This window comes from Ochotona princeps, chromosome 13, assembly GCF_030435755.1.
Source record: "Ochotona princeps isolate mOchPri1 chromosome 13, mOchPri1.hap1, whole genome shotgun sequence".
Lineage (NCBI taxonomy): Eukaryota > Metazoa > Chordata > Mammalia > Lagomorpha > Ochotonidae > Ochotona > Ochotona princeps.
In genome coordinates this window covers 55033251-55057613 of record NC_080844.1, presented here as the reverse complement: position 1 = coordinate 55057613, position 24363 = coordinate 55033251, and the positions used below count along the sequence as shown (strand labels likewise).

General features: G+C 45.3%; 1 protein-coding gene and 1 pseudogene across 1 annotated transcript in view; both read left to right on the top strand.

Annotated features, from left to right (window-relative positions):
- Positions 1 to 24363, top strand: part of GPAM (glycerol-3-phosphate acyltransferase, mitochondrial) — a 158687-nt gene that overhangs the window by 11910 nt on the left and 122414 nt on the right. The window lies entirely within an intron of this gene.
- On the top strand, positions 13537 to 21864 carry LOC118759442 (guanylate cyclase 2G-like; annotated as a pseudogene).

Here is a 24363-nt window from a genome sequence, read left to right as displayed (position 1 = left end):
GAAAATGTTCATGGAGCGTTAGCTCTTTTCAGCTTAGCTCTTTTCAATTTGCCTCTGAACACCAGACAGAGTGGGTCATACAGGAGGTTTTATTCCAGTGGGAGGTGAGGACCGTGGGGAAGGGAGTAGAGGCAGGGAGAGGGAGAAAGACATCTCCTGTCACCATGGCGGGGGGGGGGGGGACTCCAAAGCGAAGGTGGGGGGAACAAACGAAGGAAAGCAGCATGCATGTGGGAGTGTGCCTTTTTGTGGCTGGTGCGGGCGTCATGGGGCTAGAAGGACTGGTGGATAGGGCTGTGGGAGGGCTATGAGGGACTGGTGGATAGCACTGTAGGGGCACAGGGGAATGGTAGGTGCGACGGTGGGCGAGGATTAGGCAGAAGGGCTGTGAGGGGTTGGTGGATAGGGCTGTCAGGTCCAGCGCAATGAGGTTACAGCAGATTGGTGGAAACAGGGTTATAAAGCTATAGCGGATTGGCAGACAACCAAATATGAACCTAAAGGGCATATGAATCTTAAGGAAGCTGAGATGTAGACAAAGCAGGTATCTAAAATGGTACGGAGTCCGGAATGGTGGGGTCTTTAGGGTCAATGTTTGAGTCACTCCTCACATGGAATGATCCTTGGAAAGGAAATGAAACAGTTCACGGAGATGCAAACAATGAAAGAACCTAGTAACTGAGGTGTCACTGCTGCCTGCAGCAGGGTGCAGGAGGATGGAGCTGGACATCCCGACATGAGATGCGAACTTATTAATCAGGCTCTTAGCCACTAAACCAAACGCCTATCCCTCCAAAGATTTTTTTGCATCAAAATAAACATCTTTTAATGCAAGTTTTTCCTGAATTAAAAAATTGTTTACTTATTTTAAAGACAGTGTTACATAGAGAGAAGTGATGAGAGAGAGAGAGAGAGAGAGAGAGAGAGAGATCTTCTTTTACTGGTTTACTCACAAAATAATCACATTGGCTAACTAGGCTGAGGCCAGGAGTCATGAACTTCATCTGGGTCTTCCCTGCAAGTTCAGGGGCCCAAGAACTTGGGTCATCTTTTGCTTTTCCAGGTGTGCCAGCAGTGAGCTGGATTGGAAGTAAAGCAGCCCATGCTTGAATGTTGTCCATGTGGGACACTAGCGCTGCAGGCAGTGGTTTACCCAACTACACCAAATGCCAGCCTTCCATGAAGCTTGTGAAGTAGGCTTGTATTACAGACAAATCTGTTCAATGTAGGAAACCATCTGTGGTCACTGGTGATACTTTGAATTGTAGTTACTGGGATATTCTGGCACTCAGATTCTGAAATGGACTTCATTTTGCTTGTGTCATAGTCAATATGAGTAAAACATAGACTCTATTAGAAAACAAAACACAATAGTGATGTTGAGTTGTTCTGTGTCCTGAGTTAAACTTGTGATCTTTCCTGAAAATCCTGACTCTTCAAACAAAGTGATCTCAGTTGTATCATCTACCGACTTCCTTCAGACTTTCCATTCTTTTCTTCCTCCCTGATTACAGGTAAAGATGGAGGGAGGAAAGTATTTTACGCTAAAGCTGGAATGAACGCAAGGTCTTTATATTTTTTAGGGCAGAATTTTTTTTATCCCAAACAGAATATAATTACTAAGCCATGAACTAAGCTGGGGTGGGAGATTCCTGGTTAGGGGCTGGTAAGGACAATTGGGAGAGAAGTAGAGACAGGCCCATTCCTGCCTATTGTCATAGAAGCAAGGTAGGAGGAATGTTGAGAGGAAACCATTTCAACCAAAAGACCTGAATGACTTCTTGTCATCGACTGCCACTGCATAGGCATGCAGCTGGGACTGAGGGGTGCAGATTACTGTGGAGTGGGTTCTGACACCATGGACTAGCATTCCTGGGCTACCATCCAGCTCTTCTTTCTAACCTACTGAATGTACTTTCACCATCAGAAGGTACCAAGCCAATGACCTGGGAGTAGGTCTTGGTAAGGAAATTCCTCTGATAAGTGAACAACATGGCAAGGACTGGTTATCAACCACACATTGGCAATCCAGCTACCAGTCAATATTCCTATGTATTGACCAAGACTCCTATGGGAAGACTTGCCTGGGTGTTGTGATGTCTCTGTGGGTGAAATGTAAGCTCTACCTTTCTGGAAAACTGAGCCATTTACATCCCGAGTGGGTGGCTTTGCCATGCTACTTCCCTTTTTTGGATCTCAATTACCATGGGAGAATAATCAATGAGGTTGGCTTGGCTGAAATCAAAAAGCTTGCCTTCCTCTGGGCTTGTGCTGCTTTTTTTTTCTAAGAAGCCAAAACCTATAGCTTTTTTTGAAACTTTGATTTCCTATGCTTTGGAGAGAAGTTCTCGATGGCTAAGTTCTGGTGTTAATGCTGTGTCATCACTGTTATTAAAATACTTTATTGAGTATCTCTTAAAGGTAACCTATTCAACAAACCCTTACAGGAAGACAAGGGCTTGTTTCTGGCTTTGAATGGTTTAAAATCTAACTGCAGCAAGAAGGAGACAGCAATCTGTAACTGTACATGTAAATTACATAGCAAGGTGTAAAGTGGGAGGGGATGACTGGTTTCCTGTTCCAGGCCGTGATGTGCTTTGTTTCACTTTTCTCACCCTTCCCATAAAGCCTTTAGGAATACTCTGGGCTCTGTTTATCGGTCTTGTGTCCCAATCAAAAGAGCAGAAATCATTTCTGCTAAGCAGATTTCTACCAGAGTTTGGATGACTAACAGATCTGATCTATTCAGTGTGGGTACTTGGCTGTCAAGAATCAGTAACCCCAAATGTATCCCAGAAAATGTTGGGGTGGGTGAGAAAAGGGCTGTGAAGAACCATTTCTTGGTGGTCATCATCTGCTCTAGGTGGCTGAGTTTACTTCCTACTCCACATGACACAATGAGTTAGATAGATCAAGGTCTCATGCAGGCCATGTAGTGTCAGGCACTCTGCCAACATTCTTTGAAAGAGACTATGAATGGTAGAAAATGTACTGTAGTGTCTTGGAACTTTGCCACAGGTATGGGCGTTGGGCCATGTTTCATAGGTCAGGTTATGGTTTTTCTGTCACATATCCATCATGCCAGCAAGTCTTCTCCTTGTGTTGGTTTGACCAGCACTTCCTTTTCCTTTATACCAGTTACTGGAGAGATTCTGGGGTGCTGCACATTTGCTCTTTGTATATATATGGAGTGCTGAATTTGGGTGAAATGTGATCCGGGGTACAGAAGGCACAAAAGAATAAAACACATTCTTCTGTCCCTAAAGAACTCAACTCAGTGGGGTGGACTCAGGCAGGAATTTTGGAAATTAGAATGCTCTACTTTAGTTAGGGATGGACTTTCATTTCTAAATAAGAGAAGCTTGGTAGATTCATAATGAAGGACATTTTGTCAAGCAGTTATCCCAGGGACCTGGAGTCTGACTCTGCCACTTACTGGCCAGGTGACCTTCATCAGGCTCAGCCTCATTTTTCTTATGTATCAAGATGGCATCAGTGGTGGGCGTTAGGCTCAGTAATTAGGATTCCTCTTGGCTTGCCCACACCCTAATTTGGATCCCAACTCTTCTTCTAGTACCAGGTTCCTGTTAATGTGCACTCTGAGAAGTAGCAGGAAATAGCTCAAGGTGCTGGGTTATTGCCATTCTCATGGGTGACCCGTATAAATCTATATTCCCAGCTCTTGAGTTTACCTTGGATCAGAGCCAGTTATTGCAGGAATTTGGGGGAGTGAACCAGTGGATGGAAGATCTGTATTTCTGTCTCGTTGCCTTTAAAATAAATAAAAATTTGAAAGAAGTTACTAACAGTATGAACTTCATACGGTTTTTGTGAGGACTAAGCTGTGTCAAGTACTTAACACCATGCTTGCCTAATAACAGGTGTCCTATAGATGCTGTTATATTATCAATAGGAGTATTATCATCATGTTTGTTAAAAAAGGACATTTCTTAATCTCTGTATTCCTGTAGGAAATTTTGGACCCTTCCAGATATAGTAGCCACAGCCATATGTGGTCAAGGAACATTGAACATGTGGCTATCCAAATTGAGGTGTTCTGTAACTATAACAGTCCAGATTTTGAAGATTTGTTCATTTTTCTAAAGAATGTAAAACGTCCCCATCAGTATTTTTGTGTTGATTTCATTTTGCCATGATATATTTGAATCTGTCAGGTTAAACAAAATACATTATTAAAACTAATTTCATCTATTTCATTTATTTAACATGGTTAGAAAAAAATTAAACATGTGACTTGTTTTCTGTTTTGGGCAGTGAGCTAAATTATTAATAATCAACTCTCTTTTAATTTATTTATAACTAAAATAGTATATTTAGATCTACTCCATTTTCAAGAGGAGGAAAAATTGAGACTTAGCAAGATGAAGTTGCCTGCCCAACTGATCGGGGTAGATCGGGATTGCAGCTCATCTGTCTGCACAGACTGTCTGCTCCATGTTCTGTTTCTCTCTGCTGACTGTTAGAGAGCACAGGTGTAAGGTTCAGAGGTAGAAGTCCTTTAGGACACTTGAGAATTTCCAGCATGGCAGAAAATGTAGCTAACAGGTGGCAGAGCTGTCCAAAGTGCATGTTATCTGACTCATTAATCATGAACCTTCCTAGAATTCTGTTTGTTCTTCTGCATGATACATAGAAGTCAGCCACTTCCACCAGGTTGAAAAATAGAAACAAAGATGTCCCTCCCATTTCTTGAGGGGACTGCATTCCTAGAGGTTCTTTAAGCATGTTCTTGTTACCCTAGGCATGAGATCTGTAAGTGAAAGCAACTATGTGTTGTTGTGTGGTGCTGAGTTTGGTCCTGGAACCACGAGTGGAAGGTGGAAGGCTAGAAAGGCTGGTGTGTGTGTGTGTGTGTGTGTGTGTGTGTGAGTGTGTGTGTGTGTGTGTGTGAGAGAGAGAGAGAGAGAGAGAGAGAGAGAGAAAGAGAGAGAGAGAAAGCTTAGTGATTGAAGAGCCTCCTGTGAGGGCCGAGAGAACCTGGGTTGGATGTGGGCCTCACTAGACAGCAAACTTGCAAGTTAGTTTGCTGGAGCCTTGCTGGAGAAATTTCAGAGGCAACACTCCTCAAGCCCCTACAGGCAGAGTGTTGTAATTTCAAAATTGGAGTCAATTTTGCAGTCTCAAAGCCCAGCCAGCCACTTGATAAGGCAACATGGTGGAGTCTCTGGATCTTTGGAGGAGGGAGGTCGAGTGGGTGGCCTGTCTCCTTTCCTGGATATCTTCTTTGTTATCTACATTTCTCATGCATACTGACCCCAGGGTTCTGGTCAAAGCAGGACAGTGACTTAACCTGTCAGTCCTGCTGGAGGAAGAAGTGACTCCCTGAGCAGGTGCTCAAGAATCTCTAGAACCTTGTTCTAGGTACAACAGTGTGTTTACATTCCTCCTTGTTGCAAGCTTGTGGCTAGGACAAAGGCCTGTGTCCCACATAACCCATGCATGACTTCAACCTCCCTTTCCAGCCCCTCTGTGTAATAGAGTTAGGGAAATGGCATGGTTTGGCCCAAGCCTCTCGCTCCTCCTTCCCCTTTCCCCTTTCTTTCTCTACAATCAAACATGGCACAGGAAGTAATAAAATCTAGTGCCTTAAAAGAGGCTGGGATTGCAAGGAAATCCTTATTGGATTTTTACCCCAGCTGTATCCTCAGCTTTCTGGAAGTGATTTAAAATCTAGAGCTTCCTCACCATGAAACAAAGAACAAGCCCCAGAAAACACTCAGTATGATCATATGTACTAAGTAGCTTGTGTATAGCATTCAAGAGTTTTATTGCTATTTAGTTGTCCACCATACATTCACATTATAGTGTGGATCTGCATGGTATTCAGGGGCTAAAAGGAAGAACTCAATCTCATGTTGCTCTCTGGCTTTCATAGCTTATTTTGTTAGCAGGGGGGCATCTAGATAGAGGGTCAAGGACATGGACTGGACATCAGATTGTGAAATTCCTGGTCCAACTTCATCACCATCCAACTTTGTGAGTAGGGACAGATGAGTTTATTGGTTATCCCCCTTGCTCACCTGTAACCTGGGGCTATTGACAACACCTCCGTAGAGTCCCCAGCATGGTCTGCACGAGCTGTTTGAGGTAAGGAGCTTGATTGGTACCTGGCATGAGGCCACACTATCAACTTCTAAGACCCTAGAAGATGACAATGCTGCTTTTCACCCTTCCTATGAAACCTCTTGGGTGAGACAGGTGAGGAAGCCTGGGGTATGGCAGCTGGCACAGGTGAAGTGTCCCATGAGATGTCCGGGTCTGGGAAACGTTGAGTGTAGTTCTTCTATCAACTCCCTAAGTATTCTGAACGCAAATGTCTCAGAGACTTTAACCTAAGATACACAGCTCTGACATCAGGACCTGATGGTCCAAGGTGCGGGAAATGCTAATGAATGACTGCTCGACTGCCTTCTCAGGGAAGCCATTGAAGAGGGTGGGCAAGGCAAAGGAAAACAAAACCAAAGAACCAAGCATCAGACCCTAATTTTGATCTGCCCCTGATATGTAGTCAGCCCCTTTCCCCTTAACTTCATTTCACTGCTTCTGGATCTACCCTTGGAAATTTCAGAGAAAGCAACACATGTCCGTCTCTCCAATGTTTCAAATGTGACAGTTCACACCTCTTGTATCTGTCCTCCCCCAAAATTGCTGCCCTCCTCAACTCCAGACCTTTCTTCATGCCCCACCTCCCGTACCCCCTCCCATGAAAGCTCACTAGTCCACCTTCTTGCTCATTGAGAATGTCTTCTGCCTTTATGACTCAGCTCCCTTGGGAAGTGTCTTGTGGTTCAGCATGGCATCTTCTCAGACTGTCACATGTTCACTAATCATCTGGGACTCTCTTCCTTTTTTTTTCAAGATGTATTTATTCTTATTGTAATGGCAGGTCAGATTGCCAAAGTAAATGAGAGACAGAGGGAAAGATCTTCCATTCACTGGCTTACTCCTCAAGTGGCTGCAACAGCTGGGAAGCTAGGAGATTCATCCGAATTTCCCACATGGGTACAAGGTCCCAAGGCTTTGGGCCGTCCTGTATTGTTTTCCCGGTCATAAGCAGGGGATTGGATGGGAAATGGAGCAGCCAGGACATGAACTGGCACCCCTATTGGATCCTGGTGCTTACAAGGTGCTTGCAAGGTGAGGATTTAATGACTGAGCCATTGTGTTGGGCACTCATCTGGGACTCTTGCTACAGTGCATTATCTGATCCAATAGGTCTAGACATTTATTGTGCACATCCACTGTGACTGGTGTGTTACTTCTATGACCATGATTATTCTCCACATCCACATGATGACAATGAGGTAGGAATTAACCACCACTTCCATTTTGACAAGAATGGAGCTTACAGGAAAAAGCCTTCTGCTCAGGGCTGGAGCTGGGATTTCAGTCCAGGGGCCTGACTATCAGAATACTTTTATTGTATGCATGCGTTCTCACTCTCTTGGCCCATCACTGAGGAACCAGAAACAGTTTTCTCCCCTTTGTGTGCCTGCGTCCAAGCAGATTCCAAAGGCAGGTGGCTGTGCGGTGGAGCTGGAGCTCCACAGAGATTGGCATGTTCCCCTGCCCCCATCTGTCTGTCTGTGTTTCTGTCCATCTCCCCAACTGCTTCTGCTTCTTCCAACAGGGCCTGCTGATGGCTGCCCTGCCTCCCTGACTTGTCACTACCCTTACAGGGAATGACATTCCTTCACAGGAGGCCCCTGGGGCCCCATGGAAACCTGCAACCTTCCAACTGTCTGATGGATGGTCATATGCAGATGAAGGTGTGGGGATTTGGGCTGTGGAAGTTCAAGTATGGCCAGCCAGCCAGACTGTATCATGAGAAGACCACTGACCCCTTGGGTAACTATTGACAGACCTTGGATCCGTTGTTAGCAGAGAGTCAAAGGGGTTCCTTCACTTCTTGATTGCCACCTGTGTAGGTGTCCACAGGTGGGCCTTCCTCTGGAATGGGCTGCATGTAGATGTTCTGTTCATCCAAGGAAGATGAGCAAAAAGAGTCCTGCAGGTGGATCAAGCCTGTGCTGTGAATCTGAGTTAGGAGGCTGGTTCTCCTCCCAGCTTGCTGGGCCCCCAAGATTGCCCATCTGTCTGCCTCTCTCTCTCTCTCTCTCTCTCTCTCTCTCTCTCTCTCTCTCTCTCTCTCTCGCCTTGTTCTTCTGCATTCTTCCTGCATTCTCACCATCAATCATGAGACTGGTTAGGCATTTTAAAGATAACAAAGTCAGGTAGATGTTTGTCTTCAAGATGACTCACCCCACCTCATGTCAACCAGTCAGAGATAGAAGATGGGGTCTGGGCATCCATGCTGTTTTTTTTCTTTTCCTTTCTCTCTTTTCAAAACAAAACAAAACAAAACAATTTACTTAAGTTATTTGAAAGTCAATGTTACAGATAAAGAGATCTTCCATTTGCTGCTTTACTACCCAACATGGTTGCAATGGCTAGGGCTGGGTCAGGCCAAAACTGGAAAGTCAGAAGCTTCATTCAGATCTCCCACATAAGTGGCAGGGGACCAAGCACTTGAACCATCTTCCCCGAGTCTTGCGTTTTCCCAGACCTTTAGCAGGAAGCAGAGTAGCTGGAACATGAACTGGTGACCCTTGCGGGATCCCAGCATTGCAGGTAGTGTCTTTTAGCTGCTATACCACAACGCCAGTCCCAGAGTTGTTTTCTGGAGTTTCCCAGGAACTTTTCTGTGTGTCTCAGTACAAGCACCACTGCCTCAGCTCCATCTAAGTGGAGTAGGGCTCAGTAACACTTCCTGCCTTTCCAGAGTTCACTGGGTGCTCCGGCTTCTCACTTTGTCTTGGGCCCTGGGCTCTGTGGATCCCAAGGGCCCAGTGCTGACCATGCCTCCACTCAGGTCCCAGGATCCTCAGCGCCGACTTCTCCTCCACTCAGGTCCCAGGATCCTCAGCGCCGACTTCTCCTCCACTCAGGTCCCAGGATCCTCAGCGCCGACTTCTCCTCCACTCAGGTCCCAGGATCCTCAGCGCCGACTTCTCCTCCACTCAGGTCCCAGTGTCCTCAGTTCTAACCATGCCTCCATTCAGGCAGCATGTTGCTAGCAACTTTCTGTCTTGAATGTGGGGAGGTTTCTATGCTACCAGCCACCCATGGCTCTCCATTCCCTCAAACCTTTCATTTGGTGAGTATAGTCTATCATGATCTAAGCCAAGTGCTCTCATTGCATGTAAATAGAGATCTGAAATATTCAGAATCAGTGACTCTGCGTAGCTACAGTACACATTATTCACCGACGCACATTTTGATTATTCCATTATTTTAACTAGTACAAGTAGTTGTGATGAACGCCCTTGTCTCTTTGTACATGTGGGTGAATGTTTCTTCAAAGTTGGGCATTGAATAGATAACTATATCTTAGGTGCATTTAACATTTGTGATAAAATCCTGCTCAGCTGTCCACTTATGATATATTCAGGCTTGTTTTTTGCTGTGCTGTTAGCCCCAGAGGTCCTGGTGGCAGCGGTTTGGGATGCTCACCCAACAATTTGCAGCTCTCCAGGTGATTCTACTGCACAAAGCTCTGAAGCTGCAGCTGAGAACTTGTGTTGCTGAGAGGTGCACATGCGTGTGTGTGCATGTGCACGCATGTATGTCTTTCATCTCCTTGTCCACTTCTCAGTGGCTGCAATAGCAAGGCATTGGGCCATGATAAAATAGGAACTCTGTCCTGGTCTCTTACATGGATGATAGGGACACAAGTACCTGAAACACTTTCTGCTCTCTTCCCAGGCACATTAGTAGGAAGCTGGATCAGAAGCCATGACCTGTCCCCGCATGGTAGCCTAGTAGCTAAAGTCCTTGTCTTGAATATGCCAGGATCCCATATGGGTGCTGGTGCTAATCCCAGTCGCTCTGCTTCCCATCCAGCTCCCTGCTTGTGCCTGGGAAAGCAGTTGAGTATAGTCCAAAGCCTTGGGACCCTGCACCCACGTGGGAGACCCAGAGGAATCATTGAACAGATCTTCCTCTCTGTCGCTCCTCCTCTCTGTATATCTAACTTTGCAATAATAATAAATAAACAGCCATGAACTGAACACTGAGTCCGCTCAGTGCTACTGATGTTGATGCTTCTGTGCCCTTGCAGTAGATAGAACAAAGAAGTGGACATGTATACACTAAACCAGATGTGTGTTGCTGGCATAACTGTCCCCACACACCTGCATCTCTATTAAACTAACTGCCACTTTCCACTGAGGTCTCCAGCTGCAATTCTTCACCACCGTGATTCAATCCACTCTTCCCCTTTCTTCAAGTGTAACCTCCCTTCCCAGCAGTGAGAACCCTGGCTTCCTCCAGATACCCTTTCTCTTTTTAATATAATAGATTTATTTTATTTTTGATGTTTACATGGAGAGGAAGAATGCATGCCCATGTAACTACCCCCTCTTAACTTACCTGTTTAGTCTCAGCGTATGGATCCAGTGGTTTCAGGTTTGTTAACCTGCATGCCCATGAACAACAGTTTTACTGACTAGAGTACAGTGATCATGACCTTGTAGCTTAGGTTTTACAGACTCTAGTCATTCAGCAGTGACATCCATCTGCGCCATATCCCACTACTTACTTCCAAGAGATTATGTCAGATTTTTCAATACAATTGAACTCTTCTGTCATTGTCTGCCTTCCACCACTGGATTGCCTAGTTTCCTAATTGTATTTTTAAAGTTTGTGTTCCTTAAGTTTCACTTCTTGTGGTGTAAGGTTCTATGGGTTTTGAAAAAAATGCACAGGGACATGTGTGCACCAGTCTCATGTAGACTCATTTCTCCGACCTCAGAAAAATTCCCCTGTACCTCACCTCTTCAAACTTTCTCTCCCCCACCTCTTGGTAATCTCTGGTCTGTTCTCAGCCTCCATAATTTTGCATATTCCAGAAAGTCAAATAAGCAGAATCACACATAATCTATACAATATGTTTCAGACAGGTTTCTCTCATCTAATACTAAGTGTTTTTTAAAATATACTTTTATTTTGAATTTTGAATTATGTGGTATAATTTTGTATAGGATGCGATTCCCCCCTCAAACCCCCCTGTCAGATTTTTCCCATTTTGTTACAACAGTGTAGTCCTTCATAAAGAATAATAATTCTGTCAGTCTCTTATTTAAGTGTACCCCAACATTGTTGGTGCAGACAATGTCAGACAGTCCAGCATCCCATTGTCTACACATGTCCAACAGTTTCATTGGGATCCATCTTTCGTCTGGATGCAGGGATGCATGTTCCATTGTACCCCCACATCTGTATATGATAGACTCCAGTACTCCATCACTATATATCACCGAGAAGCCATGAAACAAGGTCAACAACTGGTATGAGTTAGAACAGCCACAACAGCACAAAACATCAACAACAAATTACAGTACCATGAAAAAAAAAACACGCCACTGAGTAACCAACACATGAGTGTTTTAAATTTATTCATGTTCACATACTTACAGTATGTGAGTATACCCAAGCAGGCATACGTTGTTCTCATATGTTATTTCCTGTACAAAATCTGATTACGTGGGGTGTTTAATAAATGTCAGGAGAAGCTACTGAGGAAGTGAAAGAAAGTGGGTTTACAAATTTAGACTGAGGAACCCAACATGATGGGAACACTTATTTGGTAAAATCACTACTACATAAAGTGGAACGCAAAAGTTTGTAAAGCATGCTTAGGGGATTTCCAACATGAAATGCTTATCCATTCCTGACATCATATAGAAGTCTGATTTCCTCTAGGAAATATTCTCTGTAAAACAACTGATTGAAAACACAGGGAGGGGGAATCCCTGTCTGAAGAGAAAGGTGATGAGAAGTTTGTGGGTTTGGGAAAGACCTGTTGGGGTGACTCTCCAGAGAAGATCCCTGCTTTCCCAGTCATCCTGGGAATTTTCTGAAAACCTGATCCCTAAGGGTGAGCTTCATGTCTTAGAGGCATTTCTCCTAGTAACTTAACCCCTAGATTTTTAAAGCTACATGACTGTGGGCTCCTTAGACTTTCCTTCCTTTTTCCTTCTCTTCTTTCCTCCTTCCCCTGACTCACTCACTGTCTGCCATATGCCAAACTCTGCTCACTGCTGGCCAACGTGGAATGAGACATCTTGCCTTTCATTCATAAAGACTGAAAAAAAATATATAATAAAGTATGGGTGTTCAGCTTAGCGGTAAATGGCTGCAGCTCCTATATGAGTGCCTGAGTTCAGCTCCTAGCTCTGATTTCTAGTTCTAGTTCTAGCTTCTACAGGTGCAGACTTTAGAAGGAAGCAGTGCTGCCCACCAAGGTGAACCCCTGCGTCTCACTGGGGAGACCTGATTGAGTTCTCGATGCTCAGTCTTAGCCCTGCCCAGTCCTGGATGTTGCTAGCATTTGGGAAAGTGAATCAGTGGGTAGAAGATCTCTCTCTCTTCATCCACCTGTCTTTCAAATCAACAAAAATGGATTATATGCTGATAATTTCACAGCCCTGTTTATCCATTCCAGACATTATTGGTTATTTAGGTCCTTCTTTTCCAGGGAGGGAGGTTTTACATGTCCTCTTAATCATTTTCAAGTCATCATTTCAGGGTCATGCCTGTAAGCAATGACGTGTCCCTCATGCAGCTTTCTTGGTAGTAGCTTCCTTCTGATCAGGATAATTGTATTACCTTCTGATACGTAGCTTACATGAAGACATTACCATGCTAAGAGAAAGCTTGAATTGGTAGGAAAACACTGGACTGGGAGGCAGGCATGCATTTTAAACACAATATTCCTGTAGTCTGCACTTTTTGAGTCATATAATTTAAAAATTATTATTGACAGTATGTTTAATAGACAAATGAACATTTGTCTTTTTGTTATTTTTATTGGCTATATATATTAAATTTTACTTTGTATTATTATTATCATTATATGATACAGTTCCATAGACCCTGGGATTTTCCTTATCCCCTCCCCAATTTCCTCCTTCTCACTGAGTTCCCCTAGAACATTACTATAGTATAGTTCTTGATACTCAAGTGCCCCTTATGGTGGACAGGTTAAAAAGAACAGAATGGCCTGTCCCCAAGCCTGCATTTTCAAATGGCTTGACCATGGTCTGAAGCTCATTAGGGCATGGCGAGGGGCTCCACCCAGGGCATCATTTGTTGAGTACTGGCTGCGTGCCCGACAAAACACTTGGACATATTGTTTCACGAAATGTCCAGAATGTCTTCGTGAGGTATGTGTTGTTAGCCCCACCTTGCAGGTGAGTACATCAAGAATCAGGAAAACAGCGGATGTAGCCTAAGTTTCCAGAGCCACTGACGGACAGGCTCTGTCCTGTGAGATGGCCTCTGCCACGGTCATTTCCTTGCTGAGCCTTGGTACTCTTTAGCTGAAAGCTGAAGAGCGAGGAATACTTTCTTTGGACGAGTCATTGGAAATCATGCCGCACTGCGACCACAGGATCTTGGAAGATGATGTTAAAGTTTTGGTTCTTTTGAAGGCACAACAGCACACTGGACAGTATGCTGAGCAAACTGGAAAATGCCAACCACCTGGAGGAAGTGTGCCAGCCACCTGCTGACAGAGAAGGGGAGGATGGAGAAGCTTCTGTTTTCCATGTTGCCCAGGTACTCTAAGCATGGGCGCCTTCCAGGCAAACCCAGGGAGCAAGCTCATCACTCCCTGAAACCACCCCCTGCACCTCTCCACCCACCCCCCCAAGTCCACATGGAGGGATTATTACCGTTGTTCCCTTTCCCAGAGTAGGTAAATTTCTTCTGAAAGGAGTCGAGCATTTTGTGTGTAATTTGGCACATTCTGTAAAGGAAGGGGATGCAGGCAAAACCCCTGCATTCCTGAAAATGGAGACTATCAGATTTTTATTTGAAAGATGCTGGACGCAGCCACAGGAGATTGACCACTAGATGGCGGTGTAGTATCAGGAGTACTACTGACGGCTAACCAGGGGTCAGGTGTGGGTCCAAAATCTATGGATGGCACAATATACATACCCTGATTTTGGACTCAAACACTGCTTCAAATTTTACTGCATTTTCATCTTTTCATGCTTTTAACACTGGCCAGAAGCACTTTCTGTTGAATTCCTTGTACTCTGTTTTTGCCTCTCTTAATCAAGTAAGCCAGGCTGGATATGGCATATACTAACGTAGAATGGGCTAATGGATGCAAAAATGTTGATTGTGAACTGGTGAATGATTACATTTACTTCCAAATCCACATGTCAAGTCTTTATAATCAAACTATAAACAATAGGGGAAAATGGCATGTCTTTGCAGAGAAAAAGGCATATATGTTACCTGTCCCCTCTCCCACCCTCAAAACTTCCACCCCCAATGTATACCTACCAACCAAAATATTATATTTCTTCAGAGACAATACAGGTGGAGAAATGATGTCAGAAGGATCTCTTGAAATAATAGGATTTGTTGATCAAAAACGTAGCCATGGAAACACAAGGACTTACAACGAGTGGCTTGGTGAAGCAGGTGTATAAGATCCTCTTCCCAAGAAATGCCTCCTCTCTGGTTCCAGCTTCCTTGGGCAACCACTCAGAGCAGGCAGTCCCATGGCACCAGCGCCTTTGGAGTCTGGGACAACCTTTTTTCCTCTGACATCATTGGATTCACAGAATTGTGTTGTCTCTGCTCCCCTGCACATTGTGAGGCTCCTTAATGACCTGTACCACGTATCTGACCACATTATTGGAGGGTTATAAGGTATACAAGGTGAGATGTGGGGTTCCTGGCCACAAAGTGACATGAGATCCTGGCCAGCAGCACTGGGATGGGGTTGAAGATGGATGAGATAGCAGGGCCCTGTTTCACGTTGCCAGCGCAACTCATCCCATGGCAGAGCCTCGGTGTCTTACGCTTGAGTGTTTTCTTGGGAAAGAGTTTGTCTGGATGCACCAGTTAGTTATTCCAGCAGTTTCTCCCAGTTCTTCTATCTCACAGCAGTTGTATTGCTGGAAGAGATCCTGGCCTTGTACTGGTGAACGTGCCTTCGCCGCCACCCACCAACACCTTTCCTGCAGACTCAGTCTGCTCCATGGGCTGTCTTTGTCTCCTGTGCGGATTTTAATTCCATGTTGATCTTTGGTCATGATGAAGGCAGGTCCCACGTGGAAGCCATCAGGCTCCAGGCTGCAGGTGAGGCAGCAGCACCCACCTGTCTGGGATTTAGGAATTTGCTCACTGGGAGTGAAAGACTTTGGGGAGAGAGGAGAATGGCACGTGTTCAGAGCTGCTTCCTACATGTGGGGGCTTTATGTGTTTCCAGAGTGTGTGTCTGGCATCAGATCACGACCAAGGCAGATCGTATAAATCTTTTGCCTTACAGATTATGACCGAGGGTCAGTGCCTCATGCCACTACTCAGAAGGTCTTTGGGGGTGTGACCACAGGGCACGAACTTGCAGCATGGTCACCACATCAGTTCCTGCCTGTGGTCCTGGGGTCAGGAAGCTTGAGGAGATGCTGTGGTGATATCTCTTGGGGACACAAACCCAGCATTGCCTACAAGCAATGCCTGTGGGTGTGGGTCACCTTCAAGAGGAGACACATCCAATCAAGTTGGACACTGTCCTGGGTGAAGAGGCCTACTCTAAGGAGTTTCTCTCAGTGCTACCGTCTCAGTTATATTTTGCATGAGCCAGTGGTAAAACTGCTTGTATTCCTAAGGATGCTCTCTCGGTGAGAAGAGAAGGCCTGGAAGCTGGTTAGTTAGTATCTGCCTGGCTAATGCCTGCCATCTGCCTTGCCCATATCATCCTGGAATTCTACTAAAGTGCAAATATTCCTGGAAAGAGCTGGTACTTCTATCTGCCTCCTGTTATTTAGTGTGGATGAGTACAGGCAAGGATATACATCCATTTATGTATCTGCATAAGTGAACACATTGTGCATTATGTATATGTGCCTAATGTGTGTGTTAAGTACAAAGATCCTTCAAAAAAATTCATGGGGATATGTAGTGTGAATAAACTAAGCATTTCAAGATTTTATTTTTGCACCAAGGTAAACCTATTTTTAAATCGCCCTTTGTCTTAATGTTCTGGACTGCTCTCATGGAAGTGTGCGTAAGAGCTCTTGTGTGGGGTGAGGAGATTTCAGGGTGGGTGTGCTGTATTCCAATTTATGGTCTACTTGCTCCTGCAAAACTTACCCTATTAGTACACTGCTGCCTGTCTAATGAGGCAAAGGAACTACAGTCATCATCACCATGGGATTCTGGAGGTGAAAACAATGACTTTGGAGAGGAAGACTCAGAAGAAGGCTTTGTGGAAGGACCAGCATGCTGGGATATGGATGGAGTGCAGGTCTGGGAGTGTGGTGCTCCCACAAGCAGGGAAAGCTTATGGGGGGTCTTAGTTTCTGAGTCTGCCACTCCCTTGGTGTATCCTTCTTAGAAAAGCAAGGGTCACCTATTGCTTTATTTCAGCTTGAAACCACTGGAGATGTGTACATGGTGGCTAGTGGGCTTTGCATTCACAACAGCACCCAATAGGCAGACAAGATTGCCAACAGTGTCCCTGTATATTGTCAGCATCACTGTCCACTTGCAGATGGGACACATGCCCAAGGAGAGTCTCAGGCCACAGAGTGGCCTCCACACAGGTAGACGGAACTGGCAGGAGGTGGACTGATGGTCAGACATGGGACAGGTGGTTTTAGGTTGGAGTCGTGGGTCCAACACTCTTAGGAACTTGACACTGAGTGATGACATCTTTAGGGGAAACAAAAGATTGAGTTGCCTTTGTATACAGAAAAAGGACACACAATGACTCCAAGATATCAGATCAAACATTAGAAGGGAAACAAGAACCAGGACAGTTAAACTAGGTGGCACTTCTTCCACGTGTCTGTATCAATGATCTTTGATGTGATGTGTTTAAAACATGTTATTTATTCACTTTGCTTTTATTGGAAAGGCAGGAAGAAAGAGAGACAAGTACAGAGAGGGAGGGAGAGGGCGAATGAGGCATTTGTCATGTCGGCTGATTCCTTCTCCGAATGCCTGCAGCGTCAAGGCTAGGTCAGCCCGAAGGCTGGGATCTAGAACTCCATCCAAGTCTCTCGTATGGTGGAAGGAACCCAGGTCATTGAACCATCACCCGTTGACTCTTAGGGTGCCCTTTAGCAGCAAGCTGGAACCCCAAGCAGAGCCAGCACCCAGACGGGCACTGCAATGGGGTGCTGGTGGCCCGAGCAGAAGCCTAACTGCCTCAGCAAGCTCCAGCCTCTTGGTGTGTCTGTGGAACTCATGGGCATGTGGCCTGCACAGAAGTGTGCTGCCATTGGTTTAATACCTGTCACTATCTTGAAATTCTTTTTTTAAAAAAAGAATTATTTAATTTTATTGGACAGTCAGATTTACAGAGTAAAGACAGAGAAAGATCTTCCATCTGCTGGTTCACTTTCCAAGTGGCTGCAACAGCCAGAGCTAAGACCATCTAAAGCCAGGAGCCAGAAATTTCTCCCATGTGGATGCAGGGTCCCAAGACTTTGGGCTGTCTCTACGGCTTTCCCAGGTCACAAGTAGGGAGCTGATGGGAAACGGAGCAGCTGGGGTACTAACTGGCACCCATATGGAATCCTGGTGCGTGCAAAGCCAGGACTTTAGCCACTAGGCTACTGCACTAGGCTCACTGTCTTGAAATTCTTAAAGCATCTTAACATGGGGTCCAATATTTTCATTCTTCACTGAACACTGCAAATTATGTTACTGGTCTTGCTCCTTCTGTTCCTCCAAGGTTCGCCTGAAATAGAACCGGATTCCCTATCAGACTCAAAGATTCTTTCTTGCACCACTCCGGGTTCTCTTTACATTCCGAACTAATGAACGACATTGTAATCAGTTGATGATGGTGCTGTTCACCAGAGGATTGTGGGGACATTTGTCTGTAGGTCCTAACACTTATTGTCCACATTTCCTACCCCTGCAGGTGATATTGAATGAATATTTGTTGAATTTTATTGATTGACTTGATGGGCATTGTGGAGTTCAGCCCTTGGGAATGGCAGCCTGGATATGTCCTGCAGGTCATCCTTCATTAGGTCCTGTGTTGGCTGGTGGAGTGGGAGTTACCATGCCAGGATACTGTCGGTTTGGAGACACAGTGAGTGTGGCATCCAGAATAGAAAGTAGCAGCATGCGTGGGTGTCATTAGTAGCACTTTGTGAACACAATATTGCTGTCCAGCCAGGCTTCAGATTTAAACCAGAGGGTATTTTTAGGAGACTCATTTGCATTTTGTCACTGTTTGTCATCCATTTCAGACAATGTGGTTCATACCTGGAGAAAGGCTTGTACACTGTGCTCCTTTGTGCTGTGTAAGCACATGGGGCCTCCCTGTTCTCAGACGTTCTGTTCTCCGCAGTCAGACATACTTAACAGCAAAATCAATTCAATGAAGAGTGGGAGTTAGAAACTATTTTCTACACTGAGCCAAGGCAGTAAATATTTCAAGCCTGATGGACCATAGAGTCTGTTGTTATGACTCCAAAGCAGCCATAGACAGTTTATAAATAAATGGGTGTGGCCATAGTTGTAAATAGTCCAGATTTGGCCCATGGGTGGTAACTTTCTCAACCCCTAAAGTACAGTCCTTTTTTCTTGGTGGTGCAGAAGAAATGTATGTATGAAAACTCCAGGGATCATCACTTCCTTTTATTCTGTATAACTTTATGCATTTAGTTATTTATGAATGAGGAAAAGAGAGAGAATAAGTGAATATATTGCCATATGCTAATTTACTCCCCAAATTCTTGCAATGGTCCGGGTTGGAGGTCAAAGCCAGGAAATTCAAAAGTCCATCGGTCTCCCACATGGCTGGCAAGAATCCATCCGTCTGAGTCATGACTGCTGCCTCACAGGGTCTGCCTTGGCAGGATGCTGATGGCAGGTGCCAGAGATGACTATAGAGCCTGAGCACTCCAGTGAGGGAAGTAGGCAGCTTAACTGCTGGTCCAGACACCAGCCCCAGGCAGTCACCTTATTACAATGACTGCTGCTGGACACAATATACCAGTTATCATCAAGAAAGGGAAAACTAAATTAGCCAGTGACTTAATTTTTAGAGGGTTGAAATTAACATTGTTTTGAACTTATAAATTTCCCAGAATATATGAAAACACTGAAAATAATTTCCCTGACTATTTTAATGTCTAAGTTAAACAAGTCTCAGGCTCAAATTTCAGCCCACTCAGCCTCTAAGTCAGGGTTTATAGGATACATTTGAAGGTAGAGCTGCCTCTGGAAGCTCCAACCCTGATTCCAGGTGCAGTTTTGGTTGCAAACAATGTTAAAAAAAAGATTTAGTTTTTATTTGAAAGCAGATTTACAGAGAGAGAAGGAGAGACAAGGAGAGCTTTTATCCACTCACTCACTCTACAAATGACTTCAACACTTGGAATTGGGATGGTCTGAAGCCAGGAGCTTGCAGGTTCTTTTGGGTCTCCCACATGGGTATAGGGGCCCTAGGACTTGGGCCCTCTTCTGCTTTCCCAGACACATTAGCACATTAGCAGGGAGCTGGATCAGGAACACAGCAGTTGGGACTTGAACAAATGCCTATATGGGATACCAGCACTGTAGGCAGGGGGTTAACCTACTCTGCCATGGAACTGGTCCTGCAAACATTTTTAGTCCTGTGTCTGTGCTGTGGGCCCATTGCAGGGAGTGTGAGGAGCCCAGTGAACTGCCGTGAATGGGAGAACCAGCTTGCCTCCCACTGAGTCAGTGCTGCCTTTGCTTCCTAACCTGAACCTCCCAAAGCTTGGCTAGTATCCAACAGTGTTTCAGCAGTATCCGGATGGTTAGGGACCACAGTCCAAGGACCTCAGATTTCAGAGAAGTTGTCTGTGATTTGTTTAATGAGACATGTTGGTGATCAGAGAATCCAAGCAGTTAAATTTCCTCTTCAAAGCAGCCAAGGCTCCCACAGACATCCTGTGGTCAGGGGGATCACTGGACAATGTCAGGTTCATGGCAATGTTCTGGGTCCACATCTCTCAGAGCATTGCAGCCACCCTGCTGGCATTGGGAGGATACAGCCTGCAGAAGAGAGGCACTATTCTAGTCTGGGAAGAGCATGCCTTCTGTGGGCCCCTCTCCCCCATTTGGGTTCCTAGTGGGGACACGTAGAGACTGTGGTGGATGAAGTCACCCTGCCATGGCTCATAGTGACCTCCGAGGTCCCCCTGGAGGTTCTTATGGTGGCAGCTCTTCTTCCTTCCATGAGGACCACATGTGGGATCCCAGCATGGGCCCCACATGGAATCTTTGGCAAGAAATGCCTTAGTTCCTACTGAGGCCAACCTCTCCCAGAAGGCTTCCTTTCTCTGCTACGCACAGTAGGATCACTTGGCTCCTATCAGAACCCCCCAGGAACAGACCCCCACACAAAGCAACAGCAAACACGAGTCCAGGAACTAGCGAGCCCTCCTTTCCTTTTCGCAAGCACCCAGGCAGCAGGGACAGAGTATTGGTTTGGCCTTGGAGGTACAAGGACTTTGTAAGTTCATCTCTTGCCTTTCCCACTCCATCACTTGCATCCTGGCCTCTCTCACTGCAATGTCCTACCACACATTCTTGTGTTTTCCTCTGAATTGCCTTTTCTTGGGGTGGGTACCCCCATGAGGTGTTCTTGGGGGCATCACAGAGCTATGTATGAGGGAGGGGGCCCAGAAAAAGGAGTAACAGGGTAGGAGGTGACATCAGCTCCCCGCTGTACCCACCTTGGCACTGGGACACCCTATTTCATCCCTTTTCTGTCTTGGAGTGCAGTCCCACTACTTGCTGGTGTCTGATTTGAGGGCTTGACTTTGCATCGGAGTGATGGGAATGGTGATAGCAGCACACTGCAAATGCAGACAGGAGGGCTGATGCTGAACCAGTGCACAGGTGCAACTCCAATTCATACTAAGAGGTAACTAGATTGCCTTTTTATTTTGAAAAGGCGTTTATTGCAATGAAATTTTGTTTCCAATGGCCCTCCTCCCTGGACCATTCCTGACATTTGTTGCAAAAACAGAATTAAAATGTATGTCTGCTTTGGTGCAAGAATTCTGAAATCCATGCAGTTTTTTTCCCCCCAGAACATGCTTTTTTCCCTGAGTTTTGTGACGTTGACCACCACTTGTGGAAAGGAAGCACCTTTATTTTACTCCAGAGGCACCAGCCTGAATCACTCCACAATGGCTGGACGATCCTCCCTTCCTCTCCATGTCTTACAGAGCAGGTGCCTGAGCTATGTTTAGCACTGGTGGGGGCAAGCAAGTGGGGGACACAGAGGCAAATACACAGTGGTTCATTTTCGGGCTCTTATAATCCTGGGAACTTCTCGAGCTGCTGCAGCCAGTACTTTCTTATCTCCTTCCTTATCCTCCACATTCTTGTGTTTGCCTGACTTTGCTGTCCCTGTGAACCTGCTGTCTGGTTACGTGACTGCCGTGTGTCCCAAGGTGAGCTTATTTATTTATTTTTCAACCCACATACAGGCCAGTTTCCACATCACTCACACAGGCTTACAAGCAAAGCCCGAAGCAATCGTCAGTATTTTACGAGGCCTTTCCCTCCTAGAAATGGCTCCTGAAGTCCCAGCCAGCAAAGCAGCCCTCCTCGTGCATAGGGGATTTCCTGTTGCTTCCCACGGGGCAAAGGAGAACAACCTTTTGGTTGAAAGGCAGAGAAGGCCTCACTCTTCCACTCCCCGAATTTACTGAGGAAGAGGATCACGTCCCAGAGACCTTTTGGGGTGCTTCGTGTCTTTTAAGATATTTGTGGAGTCACTTGAAAAGTCTACAGAACCCCCTTTTCGGGCTGCCTTAAGCACAAGGTTGAAGAGGGGTAGCTCTGGGGTCTGGGGAGAATGTCGCACTAGGGGGCGCTATCTAGCTTGCTTTCTCTTTCTGCTCCTGCACCTGCTCCAGAGCGGACTGGCGTCGGATGAACTGAAAATGGTGAACTCATTTCCTGGTGGCCCAAGCCTGGGCTCGCAGCCCTGACGGACTGCTGTTTTATCCGCCAGCGAGACTGCCCTCGCTCTGCCAGATATTTCCAGGCCAGTAACTTGTGAATTTGCAGTGACACTCATGCCACTCTGGGAGAGAGGGGGTGAGCTTCAGTCATGTGGGCCAGGGAGCAGCCAGAGAATGCAGCCTGGAGTTCTGGCCTGCCTTTTGCTTTGCAAGGTGGGCTGCTTCCTCACCAGTAGTGCCAGTTTCCCTTATTAGCTAAGATGCTTGCAGGGAGATAGGGACCCTTAGCAAAGGATTCTCTGGAGTCTGTTCAGGGGAAGCTGCTCTAAAATGTGAACAGACCTTGGCATCCCACAGAGCTGAGGCCATGGCAAGGGCACAGGCCCACTGCAGAGGCTGGAAGGCCTGTCCTTATCCCTGAATTCCTGTGAGTGCTGCAACTCGCAAGTCCATATTGTTACGTTTCCCAGCACTGCCGAATGCCTTTCCTGTTCACCAAAAGATCTTGCAGTTAAGGCTTGAATTTTAAGTGGAATGTTGCATTCACTTATGAAGAATTAATGAGGCCCCTCCATTTCTGCTAAGATTATTTCTTTCTCTTTGGAGAGAAAAGGATGCTGGGTCCTTTCATTTGGTGGTTCTCTTCATGAATTTATGAGCCACAAATGCATGTTCAGGACTTCTTCATCTAGTGCAATTCCTTACTATCGTCTGTGATGCTACTGCTCCATCTGGCAGCACAACTAAGTGTGCTATCAGTGACTTTCCTGTCATGCTACCTCTGTGCCGGCCACCACCCTCAGGCGCCCAAAAGGACATGAAATTTTCTTGGTTTTTGGCTTGTAATTCAGTGACAAAAAGGAGACACACATACTGGTAATGCAGTTGTTATAGTAGAACAGCGTTGGATGAATTGAAAATGGTGAATCTACACACGCTGAGACAGTTCAGCGTAGGCAATTAGCTATTATTATCCCATATTGATTTTACAGAGGGTATGAATTTACTTCTAGCCTTAACCCTCATGCTGGCATACATTATGGTCACATAATAAGGACTTTGTTATTTCTGCCCATTTCATTGAACATTATAACAAACCTGTGAATCCAGACACACATATATACAAAAATACACATACAACTCACATAAGGCATCCAAGCATACACTGACATGTAAACATGTGGTTGCTTATGTACACACAGATGAATAAATACACAACATACGCACACAGAAGAGAGAGAATCTTTAGGGATCTTAACTATGAAAGAAGCTTGCTGCAATCTCTGTCCGTTTTTTAAGTCCCTCAAAGATGCAAGGAAGATTGCTTTAAGGGTAGACTCTCTTAATTCCTCAACAGAGGAGTTTGAACAAGGAAGGCAACCAAACATGGAGGGGCTGTGGGTTAACTTTAAACTTGCAATTGCTGTCAAGAGACCTTAAGGTTTTATGGACAAGGATGGCCCATGGGACTTATTCCTCCTGATGCTGCACAGTTCTACCTCCCTGTGTGAGAAACCCTATGCTGGAGTGTTTGAACTAATGTAGTAGGATGCGATGACTGCAAGCCCGCAGTCTACAGGAAAGTCCGAGAAGCTTTCCTGAAAAAGCTCTTGGGAGGGTTAAGGAATTGACTTTCAACAAGATATATCAACTCTGAAAACTGCAGTCATAGGTTATTTAAGACTGTTTATTGCATAGCACCAGGTAGACAGAAAATCATAAAATGCAACGATAAAATAAAGCCAAACTAACGCAACATTGTTTTACTCTGACAGTAAAGGATCTATGAATATGGCTATGAGGGTGCTTATTTAAAAGTGTTTGACTAGAACCAATAAAATGTGTCTTCTTTCCTGCCCTACTACAGAAGACTGTATTTACAGAGAGTAGAGGTCTCGAACCAGTAGGAACACAAGCCACGTTGGTCTGTTGCGTAACAACCACGTAGTTCATGTCTCCAGAGAGTTGATGACAAGTTTTTCTGAGTTCACTAAAACAAGTTATTAAAGAACCAGCAAACTGTAGATCTTACAGCATCTTAACATGTTAAATGCAGAGAGACTAAGGGATGATTTTGAATCATAAGCCCACAAATGAAGTCTGTATACATCTGAAGAAAGAACTTGGAAGTCGGGCTTTAGCCTGTGCTATAGCCACTTCCCCTCCAGGACTGCTCCACTCAATGCCTGTTTCATTGACAGTGTAGATTGCTGATGTCAGGATGTTCCACATCCTTGGGTTGCCGGTCTGTGAGGATGTGCTGTTGTGTGCTTCTAGAATTTCTGTTGCTTCCGCTCTCATAATTGTTGTAAGTTAGGACAAAAAACAGATATGGGCTCAGATGCTTAAG